This window comes from Cupressus sempervirens, chromosome 7 (genome assembly GCF_028749045.1).
Source record: "Cupressus sempervirens isolate cs-2001-9-10 chromosome 7, ASM2874904v1, whole genome shotgun sequence".
NCBI classification, from domain to species: domain Eukaryota; kingdom Viridiplantae; phylum Streptophyta; class Pinopsida; order Cupressales; family Cupressaceae; genus Cupressus; species Cupressus sempervirens.
Genome location: NC_143124.1, coordinates 406305646 through 406319544, shown reverse-complemented (window position 1 = coordinate 406319544; position 13899 = coordinate 406305646). Strand labels below are relative to the sequence as shown.

The 13899-nt window shown below is 34.5% G+C and overlaps 1 pseudogene; it reads right to left on the bottom strand.

Moving 5' to 3' along the window:
• Positions 1-326: 326 nt before the first annotated feature.
• LOC149547247 (G-type lectin S-receptor-like serine/threonine-protein kinase SD2-5) lies at positions 327-13541 on the bottom strand (annotated as a pseudogene).
• Positions 13542-13899: the final 358 nt, after the last annotated feature.

The following is a 13899-nucleotide window of genomic DNA, read 5'->3' as shown; positions in this document are numbered from 1 at the left end:
CATTGTTTGTACTGTTGCACTCATATGGTGATCCCAAACTATTAATTGTTCATCAAATAAAGTCAATTAATGCAATGCTCATATAAAAAATAGAACTAGGATAATAGGAGAGAACCCTTTTATGACTGTGGGCTGAAAGCATTTGTTATATGCTAGACTATAACCACATAAGATATTTTTTGAATAAGCCTATTTAAGTTTCTATAGAGGTTAGTGTATTACATATTTACTATGAAGACATATTTAAACATTTAAGAATAAATTAGAGATCATGTGGGGTTGTTTCTAAGAGAAACCCGCAAGAGGAAAATAAGGAAATACACAAATTATCTACCTTCAGAAAATAAGGACACCTCAGATGAGAGTGGATTCTACTGATAGGAAGAAACTATGGAAGCTGGTAATGTGCATGGAACATCATTAAGTGTGTCTATTAATCCCTCCAATGCCTTTACAACAATGAACATCATTGGTTGTCTAGTAAAATCCTCCTATACACACCATGTCCCCACTTTTAATAGTTTTATTGCGTCTTCTATCCCCATTTCTTAATCTTCAAGTCCTAGAAACACCAAATCTATTAACCTGCCTTCCTCCACCTTAAATTTTAATATTGAGAATAAGTCATTTGAAATCTCTCTATTTTGTTTTCCACTAAAAATTTCTATCACCAATACTCCAAAGCTAAATACATCTGTGTTCTCTATGAAATGCATATTTAGTAACTTGGGTGCCATATAACCAGGTGTCCCTCTCATCATGGTTATCACTTCACTCTGCTCTTTGTTAACTAGCTTTGCCAAGCCAAAATCTGAGGCTTGATTTCAAAATGAATTATCTTGTCTCAACAATCTTCATGTAAGTATGTTAATCCTCTTGCAATATGCACATTTTTTTTCTAGTCTTCTAGTCTAACAAATGTTGATGCATATTGTTGGAAAATATCCACTTATCTAGAGACCCATTTGGAAGATGCTCATATACAAGCATTTGATGAGCCTTTTCCACGCAAAATCCCTTTAGTTGTACTAAATTAATATGATAAACTTTTCCTAAAGTCTCAATTTCTACTCAAAATTCTCTTTTCCCTCATCTTGCTCTGTCAAGAAGCTTCACTGCTATCTTTGAGCTATCAGCCAAAAAACCTTAGTATATTGAGCTGAACCCTCTACTTCCTAGCTTCATACTAAAGCTATTTTTAGCATCCTTTAACTCCTTGAATGTGTAATGCAGAGGTAACCCTTTTGGCCAATTCACCTGATGTCACATCTTGCCTTAGAATCATTTTCTTTTCTTGCTTATGTGGCAAAGGTTGACTTGGTCAAAATGGATTAGTCTTAATTTAAGATAAATGAAACTTAACATCTTAGATTACCAAAATGAAATGACTAATTTTAATATGGAAATACATGACATATTACGTAATGATGATGATGTCATTAAAGTGTTTTAAATGTCATGATTTAATAATGTGATTATGCTAATTTTTTTACTTCTTAATGATGACATATTGATTTTTATGGATACTGACTCATTTCTAGTTGTGAGTTCTGAGTAGATGCAGGCATTATCACGACGAGAGTGTAGGTGAGGTAGAGATGGCTAGTGTCTTGGAAGGGGATGGATCGGATGTCGTGCTACCACCCAGACACATCACATAGAATTTCATGTTGTTGTTCGATTACATTTCTAGAGATAACTTTGAAAGATCAAAATGAATTAGGTGTTTCATTTTATTTATAGATGATATATTTAAAGATGTTAAATAGAATGTGAATATAATTTAAAATTGCTAATGGAAGAGTTTTTTTGTTCAATTTTAATATATACATATATAAAAGTTTTAATTGGATATGAAAAGGATTTTAGAAATATAATGTTCTTTTATATATCTATGTGTGTGTTTATTAAAACATTGATTTGCTTTTAAAACTTCCAAATAACAAAACAAAGTTTAAAAACAAATTTTTCAATTCTAAAATTGAAAAAAAAATCAAGACATATCTATCCAAACCATGGAAGGAAAAACAAACAAAATTAGGTCAGTTACGGGAAACAAGCTTTACAAAGAGGGTTTCAGGGAAATAGAAGAACCAATAGTGATGGTTAGAAAAGTCGAGGATTGCTCAGTGTAACTAGAAATCAAGCAAGTCATCACATCTTTATTGCTACCAACAGGTAAGAAATCAAGTATTTGCAAAAGTTTTATTCCTTAACCATTTAAAAGTACAATAATTATAGTTTTGATGTGGTTTAAAATTTTGTATTTGGGGGAATTTTGAGGTGATAACCATCTCATGATTATTGTTGATTTGAGTATTCTTTACATATTCTCGTGACTGTAATGCCAAATACATGGTTTTTCATAAACCTAAAAAAGGAAATCTCGGCACAATACCTATCTATTATGACTGCCAACTTGGTTGATCTTGTTTTTCTTGTCTAAAAAACTAGAAAAAATACAATTGGGATTTGACCGTATTATGAAAACAAGAAAAGTGACGGTAACTATGACTGCACTTAGATAAATACCTAGAGGTCCTCAAAATATTTGCATAGATAATCAAAAGAGCCCTTGCGATTTGTCAAAAACGGCAGTCATTTTGATATAACTGGATTATTTTTGATATAAGGGCATAGATAATCAAACTTGTGCAACATTTATGTTCAGGAAGAGAAGAATTGATATTATTATTAATTCTTCATAACTATTTATTATTATTTTCTTGCATTTGAGAATTGGCGGGATGTTCTTGTCATGAGTGGTTGTAAACCTTAGTGTCACTAAAGCTAATGGAACACAACATAGCAGGCTATTAGGAGCTTATACACTCTAGATTTGTCCCATACCTAATTCTTGGACTTCCTGTTACCCTGTCTATGAATTTGTTTTGGATGAGCATGTATGTATTTCTTCTTGTTAAAAAAAGAAAAAATCTTTACATCGATTTGAGTATTGAATTATATCCTAGTAGATTGTATCCTATAAGATAGCATGCAAACTCAAAAAATTATTAGTACCTTTCAATGGCTTCTGTAATCTCTACATAAAATTTGCAAGACAAAAGATTTTCCTTCCATCATGTAATTCTAGTTTAAAGAAGGAATGAGATTGTAGAGAAATGTTAAGACTTGGAAATTGCCCAGTAACTAGCTGTTAGAATTGAATCTTAGGAGGTTGTTATTCTATTTCAATAATTTCTAACTTTCAGAATGTTTTTTTGTTAAAGCTTCCACTGTATGTTTAGATTAAATGATTTTTGAATACTTTTCTTTCTTTCAAAATCTACAAATTGAGTTGTTAATGGCTACTGAGGCTATTTAGTATGCATTTCAGCAAAGACTGTGGTTGACTGAAACATAGGAAAAGATTGGATATATGCTTTATGTGACTTAGATGAAAAAAGCATTCTTTCCAACATTGTTGAGTTTGGTTGTGCCTTAAAGAGGGAATAAAGATAAGAAGATGTAAATCAGATTAGTTGTACATCTTGTTGTGGTTAGCATATAGGTGTGTATTTTCCTTTATGCCTGGGTGTAATGTAGCAATATTAGGAAAGATAGAATGGATAATTCACATTTATTTTCTTCTATTTTTCAATTCTATAGAATGGATACATGTTGTTCTTGTTTCTTCTACCATTAAATCTGGCTTATAAAGTGCTTGGCGAAGCCATTTGATTTTCCAGATAATGCATATGTGTGTATGTGGCTATGCTTATTTGATTTTACTACGTATGTGCAGATGTGTAGTTAATTTTTTTTATTTCTTGCTACATTTGATGATTAGGCTACTAGGAAAATGGTTGCAATGTAGTGTGTTTCACGGCTACACCGGATCCATCCGATCCATCTTGTTCTAGGAAGCTAGGCTTCTTATGGTAGGGTCATGGAAATCTTCATGTCAGGAAGAATCTTGAGGGAGTATTCCCTCTATGGTTGGCAAGGTTAAAGTGCCTGGGCCACACTCCCATTTAGATAGTAGATGGATGACATCCTATAGCTTTGGAGATAGGTTACACTAAATAAACCAATGGGAAAAGTTAACTTCATTCTATTGTAACTATCATCAAAGAGATGAACTATGTATATTGTATATGAGAAAATGTAAATTATGTGTAATCACTGTAATTGTTGTATGTTGGATCAGCAATCTGGTTAATGTTACTTGATAAATAATGTTATTTGATAAGTGATTAGTCATCACCATTATTGATGTAACATTGAACTTTTTTGAATATGCATAAAAGTAGAATTGATGATCGACATCTTAATGTTTTTGTTATGTGAATAAACTAATTGTTAATGCTTAAATAGTTTTACTATTCCACTATATTTTGATTGGTTCTCTTCAACTTTTTCCGTAATTGATGATGTGGAAAATCTTAACTAGGACATGGTTCTTACATATGGTATTAGAACATGGTTTAAACCTAGGCCCTTGGGCTACAATGCTAATTGCACCAATGTTTGACATGTGTTTGAATTATCACCATGGCCACAAGATCTAAATAGAAAAGTGGGTCTAGCAGTGGTACATGGGCTAAGGAACCTAATGAGAGGTTAGATCAGATAATGGCATTGCTAACCCAATAGGGGGCTTTGTTATAGCAACAAGGCTAGAGGATGGATAACATAGATCATGAGGATCGAGGTAGACACACTGAAGAAGAGGCAAGAAGCATGATGAAGATCAGAAAAGCCCTACTTAAATAGGAAGAGGAATTGAGTAAGAAACATGAGGATGAAAAATTAGCTAAGGCTCTTATGAGGTCTAAGATGGAGTAGAAGGTGGAAGATGACCATCAGAGTGCTCTCCTTAATTCTAATAAGACTTAGATAACAACTAACTTGAGCAAAGATCTCAAGAAGGTGACTCCACCCATGTTTCATGGTAGAGCTTTTGGAGAATATGTAGAGGCATGGATTACCAGCATGGAGAAGTACTTCCTAGTTTGAAACTATACAGGGAAATCTAGACCAGTTTGGGCCACTTATTAGCTAATGGGTGAGGCAGCTACTTGATGGAAAAATGTGATGGCTGAAAAGAAAATCTAGCATGGGGAGGTAACTTGGGAAGAATTCTTACAGCTTTTTTGAAATGATGGTTACCTCAATTGTACTATGAAAAGAAAACAATAGATTTCTACAAACCAGTTCAAGGGAACATGAATGTTACATAGTATCATGAGCAATTTTTTCATTTGATGAAGTATGTTCTTTAGTATCAACATGATGAGCTATTTAGAACTTGGAAGTTTCTAATGGGCTTGTGACTAGAGATCTATAGTGGGGTCGAGATGTAGGAGCTTGAAACCATGGACTTCACATTGGGGAAGGCCCTTAAGTAGAAACAGAGGTTGGAGGATGCTTCTTCATATAAATCATTCAACCAAAAATATAAAAGGAAGTTCTAGGATAATAGGTCTTATCAGGATAACAAGGGTTATCAAGATGATAGGAAAAAGGGAAATGGAACGAAGCAAGAAATCAGAAACATGAAGGATAAAGGACAAAAGAATTTTGACAGGAACAAGGAAAATTGGAACAACAACAAAACCCAAAATCCTAGAAATGGAAGTGGAAGGAATGGAAACAACTAAAGGGATCAAAATAGGAATGAGGATAGAAGAGCACCTAGAGCAGGTTGTTATGTATGTTGCATTAACAATTTTGTTTCTAAGTGGCCACAATGAGCTGATAAGAGGGACTTTCTTCTACACCACCGCATTCATGCTATTGTTGATCATAGATAGGAAAATTATTAGGCCACTCCTATATAGATGACTGGTAAACTTTTTGGTTGTACCCTATTTCTATCTTTATAGAAACTGGTGCTATTGAATGTTTTGTAGATCCTAAGATAGTAGCCAAGATACCTGTTAGGGCAAGTTTTATGGGTAAACCTTGGATTGTAGAGTATGGTAACAGTGTCGAACATAGGGTAGAGCAATGCATATTTTGCAATGAGTTGGAACTCCCAAGCTATTGAACAAAGGTCAAGTTGTATGGGGCACCTTTGAGCTCATATGATGTCATCCTAGGCATCAATTGGTTAAGTGAGCATAAGGCTTTGGAAACTATCAGGATAAGGTGATTAAATGTACTAGGAGTAGAACTTTAATCAAAGGTTCCCTACCATATATAACTTATACAAAAATGTATGAGTTGAATAGTCAACTACATGAACTCTTGGATAAAGGTTTCATTTGCCCTAGTGTATCATCGTGGGGAGCTCATGTAATCTTCATTAAAAAGAAGGATGGTACCTTAAGGTTGTGCATTGATTACTGCATGCTAAACAAGGTTACCATAAAGAATCAATATCCTCTTCCATGAATTGATGAACTTTTTGATCAAATGAAGGGAGCAACTGTATTTCTCAAAAATTGATTTAAGATCTAGATACCACCAACTCCAGACATGGGAGGAAGACATATCTAAGACAACATTTATAACAAGATATAGGCATCATTAGTTTGTATTCTTACCTTTTGGACTGACAAATACATCTTCTGCTTTCATGAACCTAATGAACAATGTTTTTAGAGATTGTCTTGATAAATTTGTCAAGATATTCATAGATGATATACTAATATACTCCATGAATTTAGAAGAGCTTGAAGAAAATTTGTGCATAATATTGCAGTGTTTGAGAGATAGGAAACTATATGGAAAAATCTTTAAGTGCTCCTTTTATCAAATGGAGATCCACTATTTGGGATAGATTTTGTCAGCAAAAGTTATAGCAGTGGACAATGCAAAGATCAAAGCCATCCTTGAATGGCCAACTCTATAGAATGTAAGTGAAGTTAGGAGCTTCATGGGTCTTGCTAGGTATTATCAAAAATTCATCAAGGGATTTTCCCATATAGAAACTCTGACTACATTCCTTTAGCACAAGGATAAAATCTTTGAGTTGACAGAAGCATCTGAGGAAGCTTTCCAACTACTTAAGGAAAAGCTTACTACAGCTCCTATATTGATTATACTAGACCCAAATGGACATTTTGTTGTCACCACAAATGCTTTCAAAGATGGGCTTTGGGGTGTATTGATGCAGGATAGTAAGGTTGTTGCCTACGAGTCTAGGAAACTCAAATCACATGAAGTAAATTATGCTCCCCATGATTTAGATTTGGCTGCGATAGTACATGCCTTGTAGATGTAGTGGCATTATTTATTTGGAAAGCCATTTGAGCTCAAGACTGAACATATGGGGTTGAGGTACATTTGCACTCAACCTAATTTGAATGTCTGATAGAGATAGTGGCTCAAATTTCTTAGTGAATATGATTTTTTCATGGAGTATATTAAAGGAAAAGAGAATAGAGTAGTAGATGCACTTAGTTGTAGGAGACATATTTCTGTTGTCTCTTCATTTTGAACTCACATGAGAGAGTATATCCTTCAGTACCTTCCTGGAGATGCCCATTATTAATGGGTGAAGTTAGTATTGGATACTGATGCTTCTGACTCATGGTTTGATGATTATTCTTTTGATGAGGATGGTCTACTTAATACTAAAATAGGATTTTATGTTCCCAATTGTGAAGGGTTGTGGAAAGTTGTACTTGAGGAGATGCATTGCTCTCCATTTTCAAGGCATATAGGGGTAAACAAAATGATGGTTGATTTGAGGCCTTTATACTTCTAGCCAAGACTCAAGAGGGATTTTATAGAATATGTAGCCTAGTGTTTGGAATGTTAGCATGTCAAGGCTAAGCATGCCCATCTGGCAGGTCTTCTATACCCCCATGAGATTCTACGATATAAATGGCGGGTTATCAACATGGATTTTGTATAGGGTTTGACCATGACTCGAGATAGGCATGATGTTATCTTGGTTTTAGTCAACAAGTTAACCAAAGTTGCACATTTGATTACAGACATTCTAAAGGACGAATCTCCAGTATTAGCAAGAAAGTTTGTTTAGGAGATTTTTTGACTGCGCGGTATTCCAAAGACCATTATTTCCAATAGGGACACTAGAATGACTTCAAGGTTTTGCATAGCCTTGAACTCTACTTTGGGTACATGCCTAAATTTTAGTACATCATACCACCCTAAGACTAATGGACATATAGAGAGGGTGAATCAGGTGTTAGAAGATTTGTTACGCATGTATTGCATGGATCAATAGTACAAATGAGAGGAGTATCTCCCATTAGTAGAGTTTTCTTATAATAACTCCTACCATTCATCCTTGAGTATGGCTCCATTTGAGGCTCTCTATAGATGGAAATGTTAGACTCCTATCAGCTAGGATAGGGTTGATGACAGGGTTCTTGTGGATCCCAAGATGCTAAGAGAGATGGAAGAGAAGGTTATCTTAGTCTATAGTCGGTTGAAGGAGGTAGCAGATCAACAAAAGAGTTATGCAGATAAGAAACACACTTTTTGCCAGTTCCAAACTAGGGATTACGCGTTTCTAAGGGTTAGGCTGCAAAAAAGTTCAATATCATTTGGCAAGAGTTCAAATGTTGCTCCAAGATTTGTTAGCCTACTCGAGGTCTTAGAATTTATCAACCCAGTTGCTTATTGGCTTTCTCTGCCGCCTACTTTAGCCTTCATTCATAATGTCTTCCATGTGTCTTTGCTTAAACCCTATCAACTTGTCATATCTCATGTTCTTGACTGGCATGCATTGCAAGTACAGGATCCAGGGGTGGTGGCAGTTTAGCCCTCATGAATCATTGAGCAGAGTACCCTTCGGGTATGAGACAGGGATGTTCTCCAGTATAAGGTCCAATAAGACCAATTTAGCATGGATAGTGCCACTTGGGAGGATGCGGAGGATTTATAGACATCTTTTCCCCATCTTTTTGTATAATTATTTTATTTCAGATTGGATAATAGTTTTGGTATGTGTATACTAAATTTTTCTGTGAAAGCCATCGAGATGATGCCTTTTCCTAGTGGGGAAGGATGTAATGTCTTGCCCTAGAATCATTTTCTTTTCTTTCTTATGTGGAAAAGGTTGACTTGGTCAAAATAGATTAATCTTAATTTAAGGTAAATGAAAGTTAATATCTTAGATTACCAAAATGAAATATCTTATTTTAATATTGAAATACATGAGATATTACATTATGATGATGATGTCATTGAAGTGTTTTAAATTTTGTGATTTAATAATGTGATTATGCTAATGTTTTTACTTCTTAATGATGATATATTGATTTTTATGGATAGTGACTCATTTTTGGTTGTGAGTGTTTGATTGGATGCATGGATCGTCACAATGAGGGTGTGGTTGAGGTTGAGAGGGTTAGCTTCTCAAAGGGGGATGCATCGGGTACTGTGCTACAACACACACACACACACACACACATCACATAGAATTTCATTTTGTTGTTTTGTTAAATTTGTAGAGCTAGCTTTGAAAGATCAAAATGAATTAGGTGTTTCATTTGATTTATAGATGATATATTTAAAGATGTTAAATAGAACATGAATATAAATAAAATTGCTAATGGAAGAGTTTTGTTGTTTGATTTTAATATATACATATATAAAAGTTTTAATTGTATTTGAAAAGTATTTTAGAAATATAATGTTCTTTTATATATCTATGTATGTGTTTATTAAAACATTGATTTGATTTTAAAACTTCCAAATAATAAAAACATATTTTCAAAACAATGGTTTCAATTATGAAACCGCAAAAAAAATCAAGACATATGTATCCAAACTGTGGAAGGCAAAACAAACAACATTACATTAGTTATGGGAAAGAGGCTTTATAAAGAGGGCTTTGGGGAAACAGAAGAACCAATGATGATAGCTGGAGAAGTCACAAATTCCTCAGCATAACCAGCAATCAAGCTTTGTCATATCTTCATTGCTACGAATGGCTAAGATATAGAGTATTTGCAAAAGTTTTATTCCGTAATCAATTAAAAGTGTGATAATTACAATTTTGATGTGGTTTAAACTTTTGTATTTGGGGGAACCTTGAGGTAATAGCCATATCATGATTATTGTCAATTTAAGTATTCTTTATATATTCTCATGACTATAATGCCTAATACACAATTTTTCATAAACCTCAAAAAGGAAAACTCGTCACAATACCTATCTATCATGACTGTTGAGTTGGTTGATCTTGTTTTTCTTGTCTAAGAAACTAAAACAAACAAAATTGGGATTTGACCGTATTATAAAAACAAGAAAAGTGACCATAAGTATGACTGTACCTAGATAAATACCTAGAGGTTCTCAAAATATTTGCATAGATAATCAAAAGAGCCCTTGCAATTTGTCAAGAATGGCAATCATTTTGATATAACTAAATTATTTCCAATATAATGGCATAGATAATCAAACTTATGTAGCATTTGTGTTCAAGAAGAGAAGAATTGTTATTATTATTGATTCTTCGTAACTATTTATTACTAGTTTCTTGCATTTGAGAACTGGTGGAATGTTCTTGTCATGAGTGGTTGTAAACCTTAGTGTCACTAAAGTTTATGGAACACAACATAGCAGGCTGTTAGGAGCTTATACACTCTAGATTTGTGCAATAACTAATTCTTTTACTACGTATTATCTTGTTTGTGAATTTGTTTTTGGATAGCATGCAAACTCAAAAAATTATTAGTACCTTTCAATGGCTTCTATGATCTCCACATAAAATCTGCAAGACAAAAGATTTTCCTTCCATCATGTAACTTTGGTTTAAGGAAGGAATGGGATTGTAGAGAAATGCTAAGATTTGGAAATTGCTAAGAAACCAGCTGCTAGAATCGGATCTTAGGAGATTTTTATGCTATTTCAATAATTTTTAGCTTTCAGAATGTTTTGTTGTTAAAGCATCTAGCATATCTTAAGATTAGTTGATTTGTGAATACTTTTCTTTCATTCAAAATCTACAAATTGAGCTGTTAATTGCTATTGAGGCTATTTAGTATGTATTTCAACAAAGATTGTGGTTGACTAAAACATAGGAAAAGATTGGATATATGTTTTATGTGACTTAGATGAAAAAAGTATTCTTTCCAACATTGCTGAGTTTGGTTGTGTCTTAAAGAGGGAATGAACATAAGCAAATTTAAATCAGATTAGTTGTACATCTTGTTGTGGTTAGCATATAGATGTGCATTTTCCTTTATGGTTGGGTGTAATGTAGCAATACTGAGAAAGATAGAATGGACACTTCACATTTAGTTTCTTCTATCTACCAGTTCTATAGAATGGATACATGTTGTTCTTGTTTCTTCTACTGTTAAATTTGGCTTATAAAGTGCTTGGCCAAGCCATTTGATTTTTCAGATAATGCATATGTGTGTATGTGGCTATGCTTATTTGGTTTTACTACATATGTGTAGATGTGTAGTTTATTTTTTTATTCCTTGCTACATTCTGTGATTAGGCTACTAGGCACATGGTTGCAATGTAGTGTGTGTCATATTCGCACTGGATCCATTTGATCCATCTTGTTCCAGGAAGCTAGGCTTCTCGTGGAAGGGTCAAGGAATTCTTCATGTGAGGAAGAATCCCTGGGGAGTATTCACTCCATGGTTGGCGAGGTTAAAGCACCCGGGCCACACTCCCATCTCAAATAGCAAATGGACAACATCATACAACTTTGGAGATAGGTTAAACTGAAGAACACTATAGGAAAGGTTAACTTCATTCTATTGTAACTATCATCCAAGAGATGGACTATGTAAATTGTATATGAGAAAATGTAAATTATGTGTAATCACTATAATTGTTGTATGTTGGATCAGCAATCTGGTTAATGTTACTTGATAAATAATGTTATTTGATGAGTAATTAGTCATCACCATTATTGATGTAACATTGAACTTTTCTGAATATGCATAAAAGTGGAATTGTTGATCAGCATCTTAATGTTTTTGTTATGTGAATAAACTAATTATTAATGGTTAAACAGTTTGACTATTCCAATATGTTTTGATTGGTTCTGTTTCACTTCTGTTTCACTTTTTCTGCAATTGATGATGTGGCAAATTTTAACTAGGACATGGTTCTTACATTTGATCCTCCCCATCATCATCTTTATCCTTTTCTTTTTGTTGTCTACGCTTTCAAGACTTATTTACCCATGCCCACAATAAGATTAACAGAGCTATTGCTCCACCCACAGAAGTGCAACTAATGACAACCACTAAGGACTCAATGCCCTTGGATCTTGACTGGATTTTAACATATGCAGTGCAATTGCAAAACTCCTCCCCTAGATAGCAATAACCAATCAAAAAATTAGTTTCGTACCTGAAAAAAGTAGCTTTGCAGTAGCAATTTTTGAGGCAAAGTGTTTTACATTCTTCCTTTGATAGCAACCTTGGTGTTGAAGACTTTTCATATCAATAAGTAAAATAGGAAATGTGCTCAAGCTCCAAAAAGTGATGACCTTGGAGTCTACTATTCGACGAGCAAACCAGAGGAACGCACGGAGCAAATCCATAATTAGGTTTTGTTACATCAATCAGTTTTAAAGCATTTCCTTCTCTTGGAAAAATGCACTGATCGTTTGCGCAGACACCATAGTCTCCGCATGCTCCTAGAGAAACACACCCTAGTACCATTTTCATGAAATATGGTGCAAAGACAGTACAAGATCTGCTATTTTTTGAACCAAGCGCGCTTTAAAACTCCCATATGAATCCATTTTATTGTAAAGTATGTCGTTTGGTGTTGCTACTTTATATGCAGGTGATAGTTGTCCTAGTGAATAATAATTGTTCGACTGATCGTTGAACTGGGCATAAGATAACTCTACACCTAGAGGTTCCTCAGGAAATTTGTAATACATTTCAGCTAGTGCAGAGGCTGTAAACATAGCGAAGCCACTGTGAAGCATGGTAGCATAGAACTAACTAGGCTTGTATTCTTTGGAGAGATGTTTGTAATAAATTTTCGCCCCTCCCTAAACTTCATCCCTCACAGCTCGATATCAGGTGGATAATCAGAAGACTGCCAACTGATTCCACCAGAGATGTTATAGAGAACAAGATTCCCGGAATCTTGAATTGCCACACCAGAGGTGTTATCGAGAACAAGATTCCCAAAAGCTTGCATTACCATCCTTTGAAAAGCTTGGGTAGAAGTATTTATAGACCAGACAAGACTGCCATCTGTGTTCCTTAGTACAAGCTCTCCCAAGGAGGTGAGCATTAGAGTTGCGTTTCCTTGCACCATCTGGTATTTGTTTGAACTCCACACCATTTGCATATCAAACAGACTACCATCAGTGGCATAGACAACAAAGAAAGTTGGAAATAGGTAGCCTGTTTCACAAGGGCTACCATAGCAAAAGAATCCACATCCACACTACAGAGTCATATTATTATACGAGGTATTGCTGCTAAGAAGGATCGGTCTGACGAGTGCATCGTTGGAACAGAGGGTGCCAGGAAGTCTAGAGACTGGAAACTACTTCTCCAATTCATACTTCCATAAGCAACTGTGGGAGTAATAGCAAGGCTCTCTACAAATAGTGAGCAGGATATAAGAAATAGTGGCAGAATTAGAAAAACTGGAGAAAAGGATGAAAGACAACCTATTGTCATCATTTTCCAAAGCAGCGGTTCTATCTAAGAGAGATACTGTAGAAAAACTAACATGCTCACATGAAAGATGTTTTGAATTTAGATAAGAGAGGAGTTAGATTAAGCTATAAGGTCAAGTTCAAGAAAATCAATTATATTGAAGTTAACTATTGGGTTAATATATAATACAAAACCTAAAAAAGACCGGAAAGCATAGCTTACAAAGTCATGCGGACAATCGTGAAGAAAAGTAGGCACTGCCCAATAAATTCAAATTGCATTTATTTCACTGCCACCATGTAGAGTGGATATCAGATTTCCATTCCTATTTCCTGCTGAGATAGCACGTGCCCAGTGAACATTTCATTGTTGAAATAAG